Source organism: Mobula birostris, chromosome 20, assembly GCF_030028105.1.
Source record: "Mobula birostris isolate sMobBir1 chromosome 20, sMobBir1.hap1, whole genome shotgun sequence".
In the NCBI taxonomy this organism is placed as follows: Eukaryota; Metazoa; Chordata; class Chondrichthyes; order Myliobatiformes; family Myliobatidae; genus Mobula; species Mobula birostris.
Window position 1 is genome coordinate 33495867 of NC_092389.1, and position 21164 is coordinate 33517030.

The following is a 21164-nucleotide window of genomic DNA, read 5'->3' on the forward strand; positions in this document are numbered from 1 at the left end:
GTCTGTGGTGAGGAAGGAAAATACAATGTTGGCATTCATTTCAAGAGGACTAGAATATAAAAGCAAGGATGTAACGTTGAAGCTTTATAAAGCACTGGTGAGGCCCCACTTGCAGCATTATGAGCAGTTTTGGACTCCTTATCTTAGAAAGGACGTGCTGACACCGGAGAGGGTTCAAACAAGTTTCACGAAAACTATTCCAGGATTAAACGGCTGTCTTACGAAGACTGTTTGTTTGCTCTGGGTCTCTTCACCAGAATTCATAAGAATGAGGGGTGACCTAATTGAAACCTATCAAATGCTGAAAGGTCTTGATACTGTGGATGTGGAAAGGAATTTTCCTCTAGTGGGAGAGTCTAGGACCAAAGGACACAGCCTCAGAATAGAGGGACGTCAGTTTAGAATGGAGATGAGGAGGAGTTTCTTCAGCCAGAGAGTGGTGAATCTGTGGAATTCGTTGCCACAGGTGGCTGTGGAGGCCAAGTCATTGGGTATATTTTAGGCAGATAGATTCTTGATTGGTCAGGGCATGATGGGATACAGGGAGAAAGGCAGGAGATTGGGAAGGAAAAATGGATCAGCCGTGATGAAATAGAGCAGCAGACCCAATAGGCCAAATAATCTACATCTGCTCTTATAATTTATGGTATCTCTTGTTTGGTGGCCTTTTGTGGCTTGTTATTTTGCGGTCTATTAATAAAGTTATCGTTCGCTATAATAAGTCTACCTATCAATTGCAAAAAGACAGAATGTATGGCGATATCCAAAAAGAAGGAGAATCCTATCTGCAGGCTGAGAATAAACAGGGAAGACATAAAACAAGTACAGAACTTTTGCTACTTGGGAAGCTGGGTGACATCAGATGGCAGGTGCGACATGGACATCAAAAGAAGAATAGGGGTGGCAAAAGACATCTTTACGAGAATGAAGAGTATACCGACCAATACTAAACCAGGCATGACAACCCGCCTCAGAGTACTGAAATGTTACGTTTATCCAGTTATGTTATATGGCTCAGAATGTTGGACAATATCTAGTAACATGAGGAATCGAATTGAAGCAGCAGAGATGTGGTTTTTGAGGAGGATGCAAAGAATGTCATGGAAGAAACAAATATCTAACGAGGATGTCATGAACAGAGCAAACACAAAAAGAGAAATAATGTATGAGATCTTGAAAAGGTACCGTAACTTCATTGGACACGTGATTAGGAAAGAGGAGTTAGAATGCATGGTAATTATGAGAAAGATTGAAGGGAAGAGGAAGACAGAGACAAATGATGATGGAGACAGCAGCCAGAGAACTAGAAATGAATACCAATGAATTGATCCACTTGACCCGAAACAGGAGTGTGTGGGCCATGGCAGTGAAAGCTCAAACTGGGCACGGCACCTGACGAGGATGATCGTTCACCACTGAATCGTCTCCGGTGCTCTGCCTCCTTTGCATTTCCTGATATATATGCTGTAGTACTGTCACGAATATATTAACAGTCATAAAGTGTGTTGTTATCAGTGCATTAGGACCTGACCTAAGGAAGAATACAACAGAAGGGTAAACAGTTATTATTTGAAGCTGCCACAATCTCATCAAAAGGTAGCAGAAACCAGAAGTGAGAGAAGGGAAAATGTGCACAGCTTCAATAGAACTACACTACATAGAGAGTAATTCATGTGTGAGTGGCAGCTTGGGCAATAGATCGTACTGAACATTTTCAAGAAAAATTAATCAGTTAATTTAATAGAGTGGGGAATTAAGAGTTACCAGTGTAGGTACCAATGGCATAGGTAGGAAGAGTGACAAAGTTCTGCAAATTGAGTTCAGGGAATTAGGTTATGAGTTAAAGAGAAGGACCTTCAGGGTTGTGATCTCAGGATTACTACCCATGCCACGTGCTATTGAGGTTAGAAGCTGGAAGATCATACAGTTTAACATGTGGCTAAGAATTTGGTGTAGGAGGGAGGGCATCAGATTTCTGGATCATTGGGCTCTCTTCCAGGGAAGGTGGGACCTGTACAGAAGAGACTGTTTGCATCTGCACTGGAGGAAGGCTGGCTTATACTGCACAGAGGGGTTTAAAATAGAGTTGGGTGGGGGAAACCAGAGTGCCAGAACAGATAGTGGAAATGCTGTGGAGATGGATGTGTTAAGACCTCAGAGAAAGTCAGAAAATGAAAGGTTAAGCATGTCCTGAGCTGCATATATTTCAATGTAAGAAGTACCATAGGAAGGGAGATGAACTCAGGGCATGAAATTACAATATTGTATCCATTAGTGAGGAATGATAGCTCAATATTCTCGGGTTCCATTGTTTTAGACACAATATAGCAGGTTGGATTAAAGGGACATGGGTGCTATTACTAATCAGGAAAAATGTCATGGCAATGCTCAGTCAACATGGATTGGAGACCTCGTCTTTATGGGTGGAACTGAGGAATAAGAAAGGTATGACCACATTAATGGGGCTATATTATGGACCTCGTAGCAGTCCGAGGGATTTACTCCTACTCTGTCGACTCAGGCCTAGGGGGCCGGCGTCAGGCACATTTACCTGACAAGGCGTGAAACGAAAGACGCAGTCGGCAATCGCCTCTGATCTAGGACGACATTTACGTGCCGGGCGGCATCTAATTAATTAGCTTGCTTATTTCCACTTTTTTCTGAAATATGTGCTGGGTGCATTCCGGCTACTGCTGCACCGCTGTATTCTTCACGGCCCGATATCGGTCTGCGGCCCGGAGGTTGGGGACCACTGGTGTAGAGGAACACTTTGCATCTAGTGATCATAATGCCATTAGTTCCAAGGTAACTATGGAAAAGGATAGGACTAGTCCATGAGTTGACATTCTAAATTAGAGAAAGGCCAATTTTGATGGTATCAGAAAGGGTCTGGCAAGTGTTTATTGGGACAGGCTGCTTTCTGGTAAAGGTGTACTTGGTAAGTGAGAGGCCTTCAAAAGTGAAATTTTGAGAGTACAAAGCTTGTATGTGCCTGTCAGAATAAAAGGTAAAGACAACAGGTTTAGGGAACCTTGCTTTGTAAGAAATGTTGAGGCCCTGGTTAAGAAAATAAAAGGAGGTGCATAGCAGGTATAGGCAGGTAGGAACAAATGAGGTGTTTATGGAGTATAAGAAATACAAGAGAACACTTAAGAAAGACAGCAGGAGGGCTAAAAGAAGGCATGAGGTTGTTCTGGCAGACAAGGTGAAGAAGAATCCTAAGGGATTTCACAGATATGTTAAGAGCAAAAGGATTGGAAGGGACAAAATTGGTCCTCTGGAAAATCAGAATAGAAATCTATGCATGGAACCAAGAAAGATAGGGAAAATTTTAAATGGAATTTTTGCATCTGTATTTACTCAGGAGACAGACTACAGAGTCTATAGGAGTGAGGCAAAGCAGCAACTTCTTCATGGACCCTGTACAGATTACAGAAGAGACCTTGTGGGAGGCAAGTACAGAAATTGCACAGGCACTGCAGAGGTATTTAAATCATCATTAGCAACAGGTGAGGTATGGAGGATTGGAGAATGGCTATTATTGCTCTGCTGTTTAAGAAAAGATTTAAAAATAAATCAGGAAATTATGGGCTGGTGAGACTGACATCAGTGCTGGGAAAGTTATTGGAAGATATTCTAAGAGACCAGATATATTAGTATTCAGATAGAAATGGACTGATTAAGGACAGTCAGCATGGCTTTGTGCATAGTAGGTCATGCCTAACCAATCTTATAGAGTTATTTGAGGAAGTTACCAGGAAGGTTGATGAAGGCAAGGCAGTGGATGGTGTCTACATGGACCTTAGCAAGGCATTTGACAAGGTCCTACATGCAGGTTGATCAAGAAGGTTCAGTCACTCAGCATTTAGGATGAGGTAGTAAATTGGATTAGACATTGGTTTTGTGGGAGAAGCCAGAGTGTAGTAGTAGATGGTTGCCTCTTTGACTGGAGGCCTGTGACTAGTAGAATTCCACAGGGATCAGTGCTGGGTCCATTGTTGTTTGTCATCTATATCAATGATCAGGATGATAATGTGGTTAACTGGATCAGCAAATTTGTAGCTGACACCACGATTGGGGGTGCAGTGGTCAGTGAGGAAGACTATCAAATCTTGCTGCATTATCCGGACTAGTTAAAAAAAAAGGTTAGGAAAATGGCAGATGGAATTTAATGCAGACAAGTGCGAGGTTTTGCACTTCGGTAGCCCCAACCAGGGTAGGTACTATACACTGAATGGTAGGGCACTGAGGTGTGCGGTAGAAAAAAAGGGATCAGAGATTACATGTATATAACTCATTGAAAGTGGCATCACAGCTAGATAGGGTTGTAAAGAAAGCTTTTGGCACATTGGCCTTCATAAATCAATGTACTGAGTACAGAAGATGGGATGTTATGTAGAAATAGTATAAAACAATTTGGAGTATTGTGTGCCGTTTTGGTTACCTTCCTACAGGAAAGATGTAAACAAGGTTGAAAGAGTACAGAGACAATTTACACAGCTGTTGCTGGGTCTGGAAGACCTGAGTTATAAGGAAAGATTGAATAGGTTAGGACTGTATTTTTTAGAACGTAGAAGATTGAGACGAGATTTGATAGAGGTATGCAAAATGATGACAGGCATAAACAGGGTAAATGCAAGCAGACATTTCCACTGAGGGTGGGTGGGACTACAACCAGAGGTCATGGGTTAAGAGTGAAAGGTTGAGAAGTTAAAGGGGAAGATGAGGGGAAACGTCTTCACTCAGAGGGTTGTGAGAGTGTGGAACGAGCTGCAGGTGCAAGTGCTGCATGCAAGCTCGGTTTCAAAATTTAAGAGAAGTTTGGATAGGTACATGGATGGTAGGGGATCAGGGAATACAGGTCTATAATTTATTGAACGTGGCATTGTAGGTAGATAGGGTTGTAAGGAAAGCTTTTGTCACATTGGCCTTCATAAATCAAATTATTAAGAATAGGAGATGGAATGTTATGTTGAATTTGTATTAGATGTTGGTGAGGCCTAATTTGTAGTATTGTGTGCAGTTTTGATCACCTACCTACAGGAAAGATGTAAGTAAGTTTGAAGGACTACAGAGAAAATTTACAAGGATGTTGCCAGGTTTGAAGGATCTAGGTTATAAGGAAAGATTGAATAGGTTAGAACTGTATTCTTTACAGCATAGAAGATTGAGAGGAGATTTGATGGAGTTATACAAGATTATGAGGAGTATAGCCAGGGTAAATGCAAGCAGGCTTTTTCCACTGAGGTTGGGTTGGACTACAACTAGAAGTCATGGGTTAAGGGTGAAAGGTGAAAATTTTAAGGGGGAACTGGAGGAGAAACTTCTTCACTCAGAGGGTCGTGAAAGTGTGGAACGAGCTGCCAGCTCAAGTGATGCGTGCGAACTCAATTTCAATATTTAAAAGGTTTGGATAGGTACATGGATGGTAGGGGTATGGAGGGCTATGTTCCCAGTGCAGGTCAATGGGAGTAGGCAGTTTAATTAGTTCGACATAGACTAGGTGGGCCTAAGGGCCTGTTTGGTGCTGTACAGTTCTATGACTCTATGACTCCATGAACTCTTCTCTGGAAATAGCCAGAAGAATTTCTGTGTTTTTGGGTCCAGCACTTGTTAGTACAGTGCAGAGAAACAAAGGCATAAATTTTATTGGCAAGTGCACAAGTTGATAGCACCTCCCCTGAGCAAAAATAATGGAAACAAGTTCACCAACAGATAAGAAGATACTTTTTAGTAAGGGCTTTGTATTGTACAGTGAAGCTGCAGGAAATGTTGAGTGATGGTGAGAACAAGCAAGGTCAGAGATCACATGTAATACTCGTGGGATTTTGTTTGAATTATTTTCTTTCAAAACACTTTAACTGTAAGGTGTTAAGGTTAACCCAGCTCGGTGTTATTTGGAATTATAATTCATAACACATCGTACTGAGGCATCATCACAGGGTGCCACAGTCACATGAGACAGGAATTAAAACAAAAGATGTTCCTGTGGCTTCTTTCTTTAAGGAGGGAAGCCAGTGGAAATCCCAAGGAAACCCGAGAACTTTCCAAATCTACCTTGTGGATATGAAGAGGAGAAATCTGTTTCCTGACCCCATTTTTCAAAAGAAATCTGGCTGGAAGTGAGTCTGTTTCAAGCCTGACCAATATACAGAAGAGATCATAATAAATCTCTGGCAAAGATGCTACGCCACATCCCACACTGCCATTGCATTGCATGGAGCCACTGCAGAATGAGCCGATGTCCTGGAATCGTCACTTCGAATTTCTGTGCTCTAGCATATTGAATCAAGAGCTCAATTGCTTGCTTACATGAACTCTAACATGAGAATATCTGCAATTGCTTGAAATCCAAAGCAACACACATAAAATCTGGAGGAACTCAGCAGGCCAGGCAGCATCTATGGAAAAGAGAATAAACAGTCGATGTTTCAGGCGAGACCCTTCATCAGGATTGGAAAGGAAGGGGGTAGAAGTCAGAGTAAGCAGGTGGGGGGAGGAGAGGAAGAAGTACAAGTTGGCAGGTGTTAGGTGAAACCGGGAGAGGGGGAAGGAGCATAAATAGCTGGCAAGTTGATTGGTGAAAGAGATAAAGGGCTGGAGAAGGGGGAATCTGATAGGAGAGGATAGAAGACCACGGAAGAAAGGGAAGGGGGGGAGCACCAGAGGGAGATAATGGGCAGGTAATAAGATAAGGTGAGAAAGGGAAAATGGGATGGGGAATGGTGAAGGGGATGGGGAGGAGCCATTGCCGGAAGTTTGAGAAATCAATGTTCATGCCATCAGGTTGGAGGCTACCCAGATGGAATATAGGGTGTTGCTTCTCCAACCAGAGTGTGGCCTCATCCTGGCAGCCAGCCTGTTGGGGTCATCTACTGTAACACTTCACCTGCAATTCTCTCGGGGTCATCTACTGTATCCGATACTTGTGGTGTGGCCTCCTGTAGATTGGTGAGACCTGGCATAGATTGGTAGACCGTTTTGCCGAGCACCTTTACTCCATCTGCCACAAGCCCTCTTATTATTAATATTATCATCAGGAAAGCGGTACAGCAGTCTGAAGATTCACATGGAATGATTCAGGAACAGATTCATCCCCCTCTATTATCAGTTTTCTAAACTGCCTCGTTATTTTTTGCACCATTGAATTATTTATTAATTTATGGTAATTTTTTTCTTCTCACTGTGCTGCTGCCACAAAACTACAAACTTCACGTTATATATGACAATGTGAATCAGCCTGATTCTGATACTGATTGAGTTGGATCATCAGAGAAAAAAAAGTGATTCAGTCAACCTCTACTGGCCACGTTTGATGTCCATTCACTGTTCCAGAAGCTGTCACCATTACTCTCGATACCTTGCTCCTGTTTTGAGGAGGCCTGCTGAATGGTTGCTGAAGTTCTGAGCTTCTGGAGATGGTCAGTGCAGCAGAACATAATGTGATTCACAGAGTCAGTAAGTCACACAGTTTGGAAACAAGTCATTCAACCCAACATGTCACACTGACCGGCACCTTCAGTATTTGCCCTGTAGCCTCTTTATCAAGGCAATTCAAGTATTTATTCAGACACTTCTCAAAAGCTGTCTGTGACCCTGCTTGCACTATTGTCTCCAGCAGTGTATTCCAGGTACACTGTCTGGGTCAGAAAGGCCCCGGTCAGATTTCCTTTAAATACCCTCAATCTATCTCCTCTTACTTATGATGTGTGGGAAAGTTTCTTGCAGTTTACCCCGTCTATTCTGCATAATTTTATCTCAATCATGTCTCTATTAAATTTTCCACTCCAAGTAGAAAGACCGCACCCAACAGGATGGACAAACAACCAATGTGCAAAAAAACAATAAACAAGGCAAATACAAATATAAATAAATAAATACATACATACATACATACAGGGAACATGAGATGAAAAGGCCTTGAAAGTGAGTCCATAGGTTGTGAGAACAATTCAGTGATGGGGCGAGTGAAGTTGAGTAACGTTATCTCCATTGGTTCAAGAGCCTGATGGTTGAGGGGTAATAATTGTTCCTGAACCTGGTGGTGCAGGTCCTGAGGCTCCTGTACCTTCTTCCTGATGGCAGCAGTGAGAAGTAAGCATGACCTGGGTGGTGGGGTCCTTGTTGGTGGATGCTGCTGTCCTGCAACAGCTCTTTGTATAGATGTACTCAATGGTGGGGAGGGTTTTACCTAAGATGGATTGGGCCATATCCACCACTTTTGTAGGATTTACAATTCAAGGGCATTGGTGTTTGCATACCAGGCTATGATGTGACCAGTCAGTATACTCCACACCACACATCTATCGAAGTTTGTCAAAGTTTTAGATGTCATGCTGAATCTTCACAAACTTCTAAGGAAGTAGAGGCACTGCTGTGCTTTCTTCATAATAGCACTTACGTGCTGGGCCCAGAACAGGTCCTGTGAAATGATAACACCGAGGAATTTTAACTCTCTCCACCTCTGATCCCCCAATGAGTGCTGGCTCATGGACCTCCAATTTCCTCCTCCTGAAATCAATAATCAACTCCTTGGTCTTGCTGACATTCAATGAGAAGTTGTTGTTGTGGCACCACTCAGCCAGATTTTCAATCTTCCTCCTACATGCTGATTTGTCACCACCTCCGATTCGGCCTATGACAGTGATGTCATCAGCAAACTTCAATATGGTGTTGGAGCTGTGCTTAGCCACACAGTTATAAGCATAAAGCAAGCAGAGAAAGGGACTCCGCACACAGCCTTGTGATACACCCATGCTGATGGAGATTGTGGAGAAGATGGTGTTACCAATCCAAACTGACTGGGGTCTTCAGTGTACTCTAGGACCTACCATTCATGGTCTATGTCTTAGTAGTTCCAAAATGCATCAATTCACATTTACCTGGATTATACTCCATCTGCCAAGTGTGAGTTTCACAAAGAGCAGATGTTGTTCTTGGACTATATCTTCAGCCATTCCAGCGATTAAATAGACCCATGTAAAGTTCAGGCAGTCACAGAGTGGCCTAAACCATCTACGGCCAAACAGATGAGCCAGTTCATGGGGTTTGTAAACCTTTATCACCACTTAATCAGAAATTCCAGTTCAATCGTGGCACTCAAAAAGAAGACGTCTGCGAGATTCCTATGGACAAGTGAAGCAGACCAAGCATTCTCAGAGCTAAAGCCACGGTTCAACATCCAGACCCATCCCATCCATTCCTCATCGAGGTTGATGCATTAGATGTCACCACTGGAGCTGTACTCTCCCAGCATTCTTCTGTAGATAAATGGGAACACTGGCTGGAGAAGATAGATCACAAAAGCCTCTCCTGCATTTGGGGCTCCAAGAGACTCAACTCCCGTCCAGCCCATTGGGCTCACTTCTTCACCCAGTTAAATTTCACCCTCACCTACCACCCTGGCAGCAAGAATACCAAGGCTGATACTCTTTCTCACCAGTCTGACATCTCTGAGGCCAGGCTGTATTCAGCTTGAGGGAAGACTTGCAGCCTGAACATGGCTTCCCTCAGGACATAGTGTCTGATCAAGGAACACAGTTCACACCCTGTTTCTGGAACTTTTTGTTCTCTTTTAGGAGCCACAGCCAGCCTCTCAAGTTTTCACCCCCAATCTAACGGATGGACTGAGAGAGTGAATCAGGAGTTGGAGGCAACCCTGTGCTATCTTGTCTCTTCCAACCCCACGTCCTGAAGCTCCCAGCTGGTTTGGGCACAATAACCTCCAGTTGCCCCCCACTTGAATGACCCTCTTTGAATGCCAAAAAGAATTCCAGCCTTCTCTGACCATGAAATTGATAAGGCAGTTCCTGCTGCTGAACAGTTGGTCCAACACTACAAGCGCACGAGGAGACAGGCCAGCGCTTTTCTGCTGCACACTCAGAAGCAATATGCCCAGCAGGCTGATTGGCTTTGTTGACAGGCGAGGCTGCACAAACCAGCGGAAACAGTCTGACTGGCATCTAGTGATCTTGAGAGTAGAGAGCCACAAGTTGGTTCTGTGCTATGTGGGATCATTCGCAGTGGAGAAGTTAGCAACAGAGCCTCCTATAGGTTGTGCCTACCGTCATCAGTGATGATTCACCCAGTATTCCATGTCTCCCAGCTCAAACCAGTGAGCACCTCCCCCCTTGCACCGGTCACCAACCCCCTCCCCCTCCTCCCTGCTTGGTGAATGTGTCCTTGGTCCATTCAGTGTGGCGCCTCTTGACATCTTGCGGCTGCGGGACAAGGTCCAGTACCTTGTGGATTGCGAGGGGTATGGCCCAGAGGAACGGTCTTGGTCTTGACTCATGACATCCTGGCCAAGTCTCAGAACTTCCAGCAGGCACAGGTCTCTGGCACCTTGCGACCTGTGTCTAGGGAGGGGTCCCTGTCACAACCACAGATTCTGGTGCAGAGTCTGGGCACCCTCACAGGTGGACAGCTGAGCGAGTTCAGCATTCACACTCATGACAATGCACATTCCAGCCTATTAGGGTTTCATTGTCATTATATTTAACTCCCATCCTTTTCTTCCAGTCTTGTTGAACCTTGTCCCGATTGGTGGCACAATAATATTAGCGCTGGACTCCGGAGCAAAGGTTCCTGAGTTCGAATCCAAGTCGGGTTGAGCGTCGAGCCAGTAACTCGGCCTCGGATAAACAGGAATGACGTCATGATGGTGCCCCGATAACTCCACTGCTGAGTTAAGGGCTATTCTTCTTCTTCTTGAATCTTGACTGAAGCATAATGACGGGAATGTTCTCTGCTTATGTTCCTGGAAAGAAGATTGCAATTTTGAATGACGCTGCAAATGAGTGACATTTATTTAGTATTTAGTTAGTACTTCAGAACCTTAGTAACAGTGTTAGAAACGCAAACAACAGGAATTCTGCAGATGCTGGAAATTCAAGCAACACACATAAAAGTTGCTGGTGAATGCAGCAGGCCAAGCAGTACCTCTTCCTAGAGATGCTGCCTGGCCTGCTGCGTTCACCAGCAACTTTTATGTGTGTTGCTAACAGTGTTAGATTTTAGATTAAGAGTTTTTGTTAGTGGCCCTGTTGGCCTATTGTTTATTATTTTCCTTGGTTCTGTACAGTTTTTATTAAAACTCAGTGAACTGTTCCTAGTGCTGCTGCGTCTTTCCCTTTGCACCTGGTCCATCACCAGACACCGCGTCACAGGCTCCCTGCTTCCTCAACACTATCTGCTCCTCCAACTATCTTTGTGTTGTCCCCAAACTTAGCCACAACTTCATCATCCAAGTCATTGAAATACAATGTCAATAGATAGTCTCAACGTCAACCCTTGCAGAACACCACTCATCATTGGCAGCAAACCAAAAAAGGCTCTCTTTATTCCTATTCTTCCACTCCCGTCAGTCAGTCCATCTTCTATCCATGTGTAAGGGGTTTCTTCTTTTATGTTACTGTGAAGGCTAACAAAATGGCTTCTTTGTTATGTTATAATTAAAATGGCTTTTCTGTGATAATAACTGCTGAGAAAGTTCTCTCTCTAGCAGCTTGTTTGGGTTATAAAGGGAACTGTATTCATTTGCTAACCAATTGGGATAGACGTTAATCTTTCTTCTGTGTCTGTAAGCTCTTGTTCGCGGGCTTTGGGGGAGAAGGTGCGATGGGGACAGAGAGAGGAGATGCAATGCTGTAAGCTGGCCGGCGGGACGGACCCTGAGCGGGAGTCCGAGACCCAGGGTCTTCGGCGAGGAGAGGAGACAAGGACAGACTCATGTGGAGCGTCTGGTCGACCCCCGTGGTTGGTCCCAGACGATCGGAGAGGATCGAATGGTGGAAAGAAGACCCCGTTAATTGAGCTCTAACTGTTGTGCACGAAGTGGTTGAACTTTGATAAGTTTGGTGCCTTTTATTTTCCTTTTATATTTTATCTCTATTAATTACATAGTTCCCCTAAGATCTATAAAGTGTAATCATTTAATCGCATATGGTGTATTGTCTGTTATTTGGGCGGGGTGGGGTACATCACACAGCATCCACACCAACTTGATTACCCAGTTTGGCGGGGCCAAAGGCTGCTCCCCCTAGACAGAAGCGAGTTGAGTGAGCCTGAGGCTTACCAGGGGGCTACACATGTTAGTTAGTATTTTTTCCGTAATGCAATGGGCCATTGTCTTGTAAGCAGCCTCATAAGTGCACCTTGTCAAAGGCCTTCTGAAAATCCAAGCAACTAACCTCCACTGTTTGTCTTCGTCAATCCTGCCTGTTATCCTCAAAGAATTCCAACATCTTAGTCGGGCAAGATTTCCCCTTCAGGAAACCATGCTGGCTTCAGCCTGTAGCCAGGTAGCATCCTGCTAAATTTCCTCTGCACCCTCTATAAAGCTTCCACGTACTTCCTATATGGAGGTGACCTGAACTGAACACTGCAAGGGTGGTCCAACCTCCATGTGTGATATATCTGAAGTCAATCTGAAGATTTGGGAAGGGCCAGATTTCCGAAGTAAGCTGCAACTTGAATGTTAAAATGTATCACCATACAACCCAGGAAAGTCATTGCAAGAACATGAAAAATTCTGTTATTTTATAAAGGTTATTAAGCTGTTCGTCAACAGTCATACAGTTGGGTAAGGAGAGGTCCGTTTGCTTTCCAGTTAGAACAGGAAGGTGGATGCACTTATTGAGTCACCAAGCAATACAACACAGATACGAGTCCATGCCAACCACTTTGTCCATCTAGCTAATCCCAATTTGCTGGGTGCAGCCCATATTCTTCCAGGCGCTTCCCAATACTTGATGATGGACATACCAGGTGAACCAGTGGCAGGATGAGGTTGGCGGAAAATGGTCATGAGATGAGTTTGTTTCACCAGAGATGCTATTCTTAACTGCATTCAGTGTTGGCATCACAGTGAGCAATCAAAGCTGCAGTGAAGGCAAAGTGAAGATGGACAGAGCACGAAAGCATAAGCAAAAAAAGCAGCAGTAGGCCATTCAGCACTTCCACCCTACTCCTCCATTCAATAAGATCTTGTACCTTAATGCCACTTTCTGGTCCCAATGTGCTAGATCCCCTCAATATCTGAATGTCTCTCATTCCCTACAGGACACACAGACTGGCAGACTTCCTGGTTTGTACTGACACCAGCTGGAAAGTGCAATATATATTCCTTATTTTTTCTCAACGTAGAAGACCCTTTGGCCCTTCAAGTCTATGCCGGCTCACAAAGTAATCCTACTCTCCACGGATTTTCCCTCTAACCTGCACTCTGCATATTCCCACCATTTTGTGACATATCATATCACATTAAGGGTTAACTAATCCACCACCTGCACAAAACTGGGGAAACCCATACATACAGCACCAGAGCTCGGGAATGAACCCCGGTTGCTGGTGCTTTGAGCCAGCAGCTCCACAAACTGCCACCCCATGAAGAAATTAGGAAGGGCAAACAACCCTGATTTTCACCTCCCGGCCTCCATGTGGGAGTTCTTGAGGATGGAGGTGTGGGAGTGGGGAGAGGAATGTCAGCCATGATTTGAAGAACAGTGAGGAGCAGAGCAGTGTACTACTTCATATATTATCTACAGACATCTGAAGGGTGTTAGAAAATCACCAGCCGATCTGCTACAAGAGGGCAAACGAGAAGCAGTTTGCAGAGTTTGGAGAGGGCTGGGTAAAGTGCTCAGTAAAATTCTGATTGAGCAGATTCCTTGGAACCTTTTCCATTGGATGTGAAAGCCATTTATGACCAGGCCCAGCTTGTTTTAAACTGCAACTTGAGTGTGTCACACAGCACTGGTTGTGATATTGATTATTAGCCTCATTGTTTAGTCCACTCTTAATGAAAGAGAGAGAGGGTTTGCCTCAGGCATATATGGTTAAAATATACCAATGCTCTTTCCATGGTAAACATGCAAGAACTTCCCAGTCTCTTGATGTTTTCACGTGAATTGTGTTCCCTGGCTTTAATTTGGGTTCTATAGTCGTGCCTTGTGCAAAGGAATGCACTCTTGTTGAGCCAGGTAATTTCTCCCACTTCAGCTGACATAGTGTTTGCTTTCACTTTCGAGAGAAGAACCATAATTGCTCGGTAGTGTTACTGTGGTTCTCTCTGAATTTCAGGCATTGAGTAACTCATATGGAATTGTGTATGTCAGAAGAATTCACCACAATGCAACAAGTTAAAGCAAACATAAGAGGTGCTGAGAAGCTGAATGTGAATCAGGGGGTGACATCTGATATCAGGCAGACATCAAAGGAACTCAGGAGTCACAGGGTCACTAACAGAAATTTATCAGAATCACCATCTCAAGCTGACCCCAGTTTGCTGGGATTTCTTAATTATTCATCAACTTCTTTCTCGTTGGCTGTCTTAGAGGGATCATATTAATTTATTGGTTTCCCACTGTTCTGTCTTCCCTATTGTTTATGTTAATATTGTGGTCTATTTAGCAGCTTTATGCCAATTAAGTTATGACCTAGACACCAGAGTTAAAGCTGTCCTTACTTTTCACAATGCTGGTGGAATCTCTGCCTCATAACTCTGGGACCCGGCTTCAGCTTTGAATTCTGGTAATATTTTGTGGAATTTGCACATCTCTAGGAGTGGACCCCTCTTGTTCAGACCTCACATCTTTAACACTGTTCTCTGCATAATAAACATCCACAGTACTTTGGAACTGTATAATTCACTTTAAAATCTGCCATCAGATAACATGCCGGAGCCGTCCCCCGAACACCCCAACTCTGTGAATATAACTTGCATTTCTCTGAGTTCTCATAGATTCTTCTGGCAGGCCCTCCTCACCACACTACCAAGCATCTTTAATCTTTATGTTTTAACTGGTAAAAATTGGGGAAAAAAACAAAGGCCTGTCTTATCATTTTCAAAGTTCAAAGTATATTTATTATCAAAGTATGCATACATTATACAACATCGAGATTTGTCTCCAAACAGGCAGACAAAGTAACCCAAAAACAAACTCTATATATATGAAAAAAGGCTGTCTAACACCCAATGTGCAGAGAATAAAAAACACATCATGTCTGTAAGAAAATAAAAGAAAAAAAACCCATAAAAAGACTGTTGAACACCCAATGAGCCATGAAAAAGAAATCATGCAAACAGTACCTGCAAGCAAATAATGTTTCTGAACTGAAGTCCGCAAGAGAGTTCGAGACCGAGACCCATAGTTCAGCACAGAGCCGAGTAAACGGCATCGAGCAGCGGTCTGAATTGGCCCGTACCTCGCCTCGGGCCCCGACACTCTGATCTCTTCAATCTGGCCCAGTGATTAAATCTCTGTCTGAACAACAGGTTCTGCCGCTTGGATACACTGGACTTTGTTGCTTCGATTTGGCCTGTAAATCTCCACCCGCACGTCGTACTCAGTCATGTCTGGTGCCTGAACTCTGTGGCTTCGACTCAGCCTGTGCCCAATCTTTCACCCTCTTCCATGCTGTCGGTGATGGGCCCACCGCCTCGCCTTGCCTCGGCTCTGCCACATCGAATTGTGGCAAAGGGAATTTACGGACTATTACTTGTGACGATCATTTGCCAGAAAAAGTGTGGTTAACAAGTGTAACAAATGACAAGTGCAGAGTGTAGAAGTTAATTGGTCTTGTTGAACTTGGCTTTCGGAATGCTCTCTGATCACCCCATCTCTTTGTAAAATGTGCTGATCAGTGGGGTGATGTTGGTGACTGAAGGGTTCAGTATAAATTTCAATGAAATAGTATGTTCAGTGTTTACACTGCGACTGATTATTGTTCAGTTACATTACCAAATATTGATGCATATCTTGACTTTTAGCTTAATAAGAGAACATAGAGGCACCTCCACAAACTCCCACATCCCCTGACAACCCGTGATTTCAGTCTCTGAGGCCAATGAAGATTCATACATCAGAATGCTGTTTATCAACTACAGCTCAACATTCAATGCTGTCATCCCTTCGAAACTAAGGATCCTTAATCAGCACATGGAAGTCCTGTGAGAGAGTGTGCAATACTTGATCTGCTATTAGGGAATGTGACAGGGAGGTGACAGAGGTTTGTGTAGGGGAACACATTGCACCTTATGATCTTAATGTCATTAGTTTCAAAGTAAATATACAAAAAGATAGGTCTGGTTCACAGGTGTGGTAGAACAACGGGGTCTGGGAATACAGGTCTATAATTCATTGAAAGTGGCGTCACAGGTTATAAAGAAAGCTTTTGGCACGATGGCCTTCATAAATCAAAGTACAGGAGATGTTATGTTGAAGTTGTATAAGATGCTGGTGAGCTCTAATTTGGAGTATTGTATGCAGTTTTGGTCACCTACCTACAGGAAAGATGTAAATAAGTTTGAAGGACTACAAAGGAAATTTACAAGGATGTTGTAAGCCAGGCAGCATCTCTAGGAAGAGGTACAGTCAACGTTTCGGGCTGAGACCCTTCGTCAGGTTAGGACTTTATTCCTTGGAACGTAGAAGATTGAGGGGAGAATTGATAGAACTATACAAAATTATGAAGGATATATAGATAGGGAAAATGCAAGCAGGCTTTTTCTGCAGAGGTTGGGTGTGACTACAACTAGAGGTCAAGGGTTAAGGATGAAAGGCGAAATGTTTAAGGGGAGCATGAGATGAAATTTCTTCACTCAGAAGGTCGCGAGAGTGTGGTGCATGTGTTGCATACAAACCCAATTTCAGCATTTAAGGGAAGTTTGGTTAGGTACATGGATGGTAGGGATACGGAGGACTATAGTCCAACTGTGAGTCAATAGGAGTAGGCAGTTTAAATGGTTCATCACGGACTAGGTGGGCTAAAGGCCCTGTTTCTGTGCTGTATTTTTCTATGACTCTAATCACTAAGCTCCAAGGCCTAGGCCTTGCTACCTACTTGTGCAACTGGACCATCAATTTCCTCACTTGCAGACCCCACTCAGTACAGATTGGAAACAACATTTCCTCCACAGTTGTCATCGGCACGCGCTCTATTCGATTTACACTTATGACAGTGAGGCTAAGTACTGCCACAATGCCATACTTACGTTTCCTGACAACATCACTGTCATAGACCAAATGAAAGGTGCTGACGAATCAGCATATAGGAGGGAGATTGAAAATCTGGCTGAGTGGTGCTATAACAACCTCTTACTCAACATCAGCAAAGCCAAAGAGCTGAATATTGACTACAGCAGGAAGAAACCAAAAGTCCATGAGCCAGTTCTCATCAGGGGATCGGAGGTGGAGAGCTTCAGTAACTTTAAATTTCTCGGTATTACCTTATCAGCAGATCTGTCCTGGGACCGACATATAAGTGCTATTACAAAGAAGGCATAACAGTACCTCTACTTTCTTAGAAGTTTTCATAAATTTGGTATGTCATCTAAAACTTTGACAAACTTCTATAGATGCACAGTGGGGAGTATCCTGACTGGTTGCAACATGGCCTTGTATGGAAGCACCAATGTCCATGAATGGAAAAGCCAACGAAAAGTAGTAGATACCGCCCAGTCCATCATGGATAAAGCCCTCCCCACCGTTGAGCATATCTACAAGGAGCAGTCCCACAAGAAAGCTGCATCAATCATCAAGGACTCCCGCCGCCTTAGCCATGCTCTCTTCCCTCTACAGCCATTGAGGTACAGGGGTCGTAGGTTCCACAGCACCAGCTTCAGGAACAGTTATTACTCTTCAACATCAGTCTCTGAACCAGCACAGATAGCTTCAATCACCTCAACTCTGAACTGATTCCACAACCTATGGACTCACTTTAAGGATTCTCCAACTCATGTTCTCAGTATTATGTATGTACTTATTCATTTTGGTTTTTTTTATTTGCAGTTTGTCTTCTTTTGCACATTGGCAATTTGTCACTCTTTGTGTGTAGTTTTACATTGATTCTATTATATTTCTCTATTCTACTGTGAATGCCTGCAAGAAAATGGATCTCAGAGTAGTAGTGACATATACATACTTCGATCATAAAGTTACTTAGAATTTTGAACTTTGAACTTAGTAACTGGAAATATCCCATTTTGCCAAACATTAATAAAATCTGATGAACACCCCAAACTGAACTAAAATCAAAAGGTGACAATTTGTTAATTGTCCCCAGTAACACAGCAAGCTGCCCAGATCTAAAATTCCAACCATAATGTTCTCTCTTCCCCTTTGTTCCCTTCTTCCCAAACTATGAATCCTACCTAGCTTAAACATCAGCCCTTACAAATTCTCCCAAGTCATTCTGGACCAAACTCTTATTGTTACCATATCCTCTCAGAATTCCCAAACTCTGGATGTCTCCTTATATACTCCTAATCACCAGTTACTTATCGATTCATTTGGCTGCCTCTTTATCTGAAACAAGAGTGCTCCTGAAATTGCTCCAGAGAGTTAGTTAGGCCTTGTTAACTGGGAAGAAAATTACCAGCTGTCTATTCTTTATGAGAAAAATCTAATTACACAAGTGCTACACTAATGCTAGAAGGCCATCAGAAGCTCTAGATATCGGAAGGAGACAGTGAATAGAAAACACACACTTCTGGAGGTAAACTTTGTTTATATAAAAAAAACAAGATATACAAAATACTTACATGAGTAAGAACAATTCAGAATTCCAACATTCTGTTTAGGTTCCAAATCTCAGATATCAACAAAAACCAAATTCCTGTTCCGTTAGAATCAATGATATTCATAAGAATAACCTTTGTTACTCCAATTTCTCAAACTAGTTAGATTTAGTGTTATTCCCTTTTTAAAGGTTTATGGACTAATGTTTCTTTTTTTTTCCCTAGTTAGTTAGAAAACTAATTGAATTCCTATTCTTAAGTATTATGATTAACTTCAGTTTCAGTTCAAGTCAGTATGTCTACAAATTTAAATTCAAATTCAGAAATTACATATATATACAGCTTAACCCCTTTCACAGCAATTCTCCAACATCACAACTTTTAAACAAAGTAAATCCTTTTCAGTAACTTAACAAAATCTTTGCAAAAATAATTAGTTCTTGAAGAAAATCAAATTCAGATCCTTCAAATGAAAATAAACTTATACATCCAACTGTATTAAATTCTCTACATCATGAAACATTTCGTTCCCGCGCTGGTTCTTTGAACTTGGGTGGCTCGCCATCTTGTTTCTTGTTTGGTTGGATGAAATAGTTGATCATCCACGGAAAGTCGATTCACGAACTTGTACAAAAAAAGCGTGATCTGTATACAACAGGATTACAATCGGTAAGTTTTTATGCACATCCCATTTTCTATTTCAAAATAACTCAATATCACATTGACATTTCCAAACATTTCTCAGTTACAACAGTACTGAACATATTTCACATACAAATTATATACTCGCAACAGTAAAAGAGTTTTAACTCACCAAATCCCTTGGTGTGATTTAACAAAACTAATTCCTGGTTACACAGTAGAGATCTTGGACACTTGTCTCTGCCGATATTGTCTCTTTATAGCTGCTGCTTGTTATAGCTGTGGCTTCAATAAATCTTTTATCACTATCGTCTCTCCTCCAGGGGTGTCACCCTGAAATTTTCAAGTAAGGTAGAGATACTTACTACAAATTCCACTTTTACCAGTTTATGTCTTTAGTTTCTAATAGTTTGCTGCATTTTTCCCGCTGTCCCACATGGTGTCAGCCACGTCTCGTTCTCACATAGCTTCTTTCCTCAAGTTCTCTTTTTTTTAATTTGGTAAACTTCGTTTTCATCCCTTCCCAGGTGGAGCTTTCTCACATTACATCTTTGGGTTTAATTAACCTGGGTTACATATACCTCTCAGTGTTTTATAGACTCCTATCAGGTTTTCCTTCAACCTCCATCGCTCCAGAGAAAACAGCCCAAGTTTGATAAATCTCCCCTTATAGCACATGCTCTCTAATCCAGGCAGCACCTTGTGTATCCTCTCCAAAGCCACAACATGATTCCCATAATGGGGCAACCAAAACTGGATGCAATACTCCAGATACGGCCTAACCAGAGTCTTACAAAGCGACAGCATGACTCTTGAGTTCAATGCATCAATTAATGAAGACAAGCATGCATAAATCTTCTTTACCACCCTTTTCCCTTGCATGGCCACTTTCAGGGAGCTGTGGGCTGAAAGTATTTGGACCGCAGAGAGGCTTTATTGCAGATTTTGTGCTCCAGGCACGGAGTGAGACTTGACTTCGTAGAAAGAGACTATTCAGTCCATACAGTCTATAATGACTCAGAAAGCAAGAGAGGAATCCCAGTTTCCAACTTAATTTTCACTATTTTTGGTTATTAAACTAATAGTCAAGAGAAGCTCGATGTTTAGCTGTTTCTCGCATCCTCATTAGATTATGAGAACACCCAGTCCTCATTTATTGTCATTTAGAAATGCATACATGCATTAAGAAATGATACAATGTTCCTACAGAGTGATATTACAGAAAAACAGGACAAACCAAAGACTAACACTGACAGAAACACATAATTATAACATATAGTTACAACAGTGCAAAGCAATACCATAATTTGATAAAGAACAGACCATGGGCATGGTAAAAAAAAAGTCTCAAGTCCTGATCGACTCCTGAGTCCCCGATAGCAGGCGGCAAAAGGGAGAAACTCCCTGCCATAAACCTCCAGGCACCGACAACTGCCGATGCATTGGAAGCACCCAACAACAGCCAACACTGAGTCCGTCCGTCCGAAAACTTCGAGCCTCCGACCAACCCCTCCGATAAAGCCTACTGAGCACCATCTTCTGTCGAGCGCGTTCGACCTCGCCCCGGCCACTGAAACAAGCAAAGCCGAGGAATCGGGGCCTTTTGCTCCGGAGATTCCAGATCACACAGTAGCAGCGGCAGCGAAGCAGGCATTTCAGAAGTTTCTCCAGATGTTCCTCCGTACTCTCACATCTGTGTCCATCAAATCAGGATTGTGCACGGTCCCCTACTTGACAGATTACAGACATCATTCACCGGAGAGGCCGCGCGTGCGCTGTGTCGCGCCGCCATCTTCTCATTAGCTCTCCTGTTTCTCCCTTAACCCATCCACACTTACTGTAATTTAACCAACTACATGACTTTGGGAAGTGGGAAGGAAGCAGAGCAGACTGGAGTGCTGCTGCTGGCCCATAGCAGCCACTGTGAGGTAAATTGGTTATACCTGAATAAAGCAACTAACGGGATGGTTAAGCCTTACCAGACTGAAAGGGGATTTTGTGT